Source organism: Otolemur garnettii, unplaced genomic scaffold, assembly GCF_000181295.1.
Source record: "Otolemur garnettii isolate 467f Iridium unplaced genomic scaffold, OtoGar3 scaffold00187, whole genome shotgun sequence".
Classification (NCBI taxonomy): Eukaryota; Metazoa; Chordata; class Mammalia; order Primates; family Galagidae; genus Otolemur; species Otolemur garnettii.
Window position 1 is genome coordinate 6,306 of NW_003852582.1, and position 3,370 is coordinate 9,675.

Genomic DNA, 3,370 nt, shown 5'->3' on the forward strand with positions numbered 1-3,370 from the left:
AACATAGTGAGACCCCAGTTTCTGGGGGGAAAAACCTCACTCTAGGTGTCCTGTTTGTAAGAAGCCTGGAATAGTTCTGTTCCTTGAATCTCTCACTCAAAAAGGCTATGAAGTAGTAGAATTTAAGTAGGTCACAGCTGTGGTACCTGGAACCACACTTCCTTTTAAGAATGCCAAGAGTAGTAATACACAATTGCCTAAGATTGACACCTGAAGATAGACACATGGGGAAGAAACTTAGTGCTGTATTATTAAGGCTATTTGTAGGTCAAGTAATGGAAGTCCTGTGAGAGTTCTCTGTCACTGAGGACCAATACGGCTAGACTGAAGAGTCCCTCCCCAACCAAATTCCCCAAGGCTGGAACTTAAAGTCTAGGCTGCAGACATCAGTTGTCTGTGAAACCAATGAACAGCCATCAGCAGGTCTTGGAAGCATGATTATTTGGGAGATGAGTAGTGGCAGCTTAGTATATCCAAAAATTTTTGGATGGAGGAGAGGAAGTTTAGGAGAAAGTAACATAAACCTCTTATTTGAAGAGGAATACGGGGGGGAAAGGGAGCAGAACTCATTCAGATAAAGGGGATCAGTAAATCCTACAGAAGGAATGACAACCTGTATTGGCAGGACATGCTCACTGCAGTCTTTTAAGTGGCCATTTGCTCTTTTTTTTCTGATCTGCTCTGGGGTGGTCTGCAAGTAGCACATCCTGTTATAAGCCTTTTTTCTCTGAGGGGAACCTGTCACCACCAGCTACAGGCAAATCTTGTTAATAGCAAGGGCTCATCCTTAAAGGAATACTTACATCACATTTCTGAAATGCTTCCTGGTGTTAATGAGGCCCAGGTGAGAGTGGATTGGGAAGATCTGGTGCAAACATTCTCTGCTAGTACTTTGGGATAGGCAGGTAAAAAGCCTCCCTAGACAAAATCTCCATTATAATGTCTGAAATCCTACTACTAATAAAAATAACTGCCTGTGTACATATACCTCAGAAACCTTTGGTCAAATGGAATTTTACAGGGGTGTACAAGGCTTCTGGGTGATAGGAAGAAGAAAAGGGGAGGGGAATCTTGCCTTCTCACCATCCTCCTCCCCTTCTTTTCAGCAGTTGGAAAATGATCAGTTTAAGACACTGCCAAGTTCAGGAGCCCCTGTGTTAAAACTATAAATACCCCAGAAGATTAGCACATTTAATTCCTCTACAACTGTAAGAACTCTGACTTAAAATTATCAGATTAGCTTTACACGCTGAAGCTGTCTGAGAATGAAACAGTGACAGCCATGTTTCAGTGTTGGAGAGATTAGCAGAAACTGGGACAACTGTATTTTGGTGTTTGGGAGATCGGAGAGAAAAGTCCATGCCTGGAACACTGGGTTTAGAGCTGCAGGATGGGGCCTTCAGCAGCAAAGAGACAACATAAGAATCCTAGAGACTCGTAGGAGATACACCAAGAGCAGAACAAAAGGTAAACAGAGTTGAGTGGTGGTTTTATAAGGTAAACTGTCCCCACCCCATAACTTCTCCTGGGACCCTCTGATAGAAAAAAAAGAAGCAATGTCCTGAGCTCATATCCCAGTTGTAGAGAAAAATGTTACCTTATAAAATAGCATAAGGAAAATACATAAGCCAATGAACATGTCTATAATTAAAAAATAAGTCATACAAGTGAGTTTGTAAAGGATTAAGGTATTTTTCAAATAACTTGTTAATAATAAAAAATAAATACAAAGTAGATAACTATTATATATTTTTTTCAAATGAGGAAACTGAGGAACAGAGAGGTTGGTTAACTTTTCCAAGGTCACATAGCTAAGTGATAACCTAAACTGCCTACATTGCTTTTTAAACTGCTGAGGTCACAATCCTCAAAAATGTTTAGTCCTCTCTAATTCTAATGCTAAACCTCAGCCCCCAACTCTACTGCTTCCATTTCTAATTGATCTAAGTCTGGATTTATTTCTCTAGCATTAAAGAACTTCTAGCTTGTCCACACTTTTCTTATTCATGCTGCTGCCTTCCATTTGTCCCTCCAAGTCTAGCACCTTTCTCCACCCTTTTTGCTTTGCCCTGGGAAGATGACTTCTATAGAATACATCAAAGGGTTCCTGTACACTTTAGCTTCCAGTTTTAACAGCCATGACAGAAGATCAGAGGGAGACAGGAACACAGGGTCTAGTATTTACTCCATGAGTTCTTTCCCAGTAAGAGTCTGGCTGTCTCCCCTCTCGAAGCAGTCAAGTGCATGGGCCCTTGTTCCTTCCAGATTTTGTTCACTGTTCCCTCTTGTCCTTTTGGGCATGAGGTGGTAGCGGGTCTGCCTACTCACCTACAGTTTCTAATACTGTCCATACTTTTAAAATAAGGCCTTTTGCAAATAACCTCATTATCCTAATTTGAATGTGCCATCTTTTTTCTGTTGGATCCATGACTAATAGGTGCAATACTAGTTTTTCTGTGATCTTGTGTGAACCTTACACTCCATCCAGCATGCTAGGTTACTTACTGTGAAATAAACATATGCTGTAATTTTTCATAATCTCCCTTGAGAATGCCTTCCTTTTTTTTAGAACCTTTTTTTCTATTCTATCCCATTCCAATATTCACATAGGGCTAATTTCTGATTTTAGACATTTGACAGGTTTTCAGGGAGGAAAGAGTATGACTTGGCTATAGATTACTCATCAAAAGAATTCTGTGATTATAATTTGTTAGAGAAATAATGTATTAAAGTTAAGTGAATTTATTATTTCAGGATACCTCAAATCTGTACTGATATGCTAATTTCATTGTATATCTATAATTTACCTAGTTTATCATGTGCAGATTTATTTTACCTTTTTTCTTCCTTGGAGCTACTAGCACAGGACACACTTTGAGCAATGAAGTATCTAACTTTATATTTCAGTGTGAGAACATCAATCCAGGGTGGCGCCTGTGGCTCAAGGAGTAGGCCACATATGCCAGAGGTGGTGGGTTCAAACCCAGCCCTGGCCAAAAAAAAAAGAACATCAATCCAGAGCTAAGAAAGAAAAATACAATGCTGGGAGCAGAGACAGATGCTTATAATCCCAGCTGCTCAGGAGGCTAAGATAAGCATATCACTTGAGCCTAGGAATTTGAGCCCAACCTGTGCAACGTAGTGAGATCCTACCTTAAAAAGAAAGGGAGAGAGAGAAAGAAAGAGAAAAAGAAAAGTACAAAGCCTCCAAGCTTTAAATAGACTTCAGCTTGGCCACAACTTCACATGAGCTAAAAAGTTAGCTCACAGCAAAATTCAATGTGTAAATAATGGCTTTTTAAAATGAAAACTGCTGGCTCAGCACCCATATCACAGTGGTTACAGCGCCAGCCACATACACTGAGGCTGG

The 3,370-nt window shown here is 40.1% G+C and overlaps 1 protein-coding gene across 1 annotated transcript in view; it reads left to right on the forward strand.

The window, feature by feature from the left end:
* BBS5 (Bardet-Biedl syndrome 5) overlaps positions 1 to 3,370 on the forward strand; it is a 31,297-nt gene that overhangs the window by 3,308 nt on the left and 24,619 nt on the right. The window lies entirely within an intron of this gene.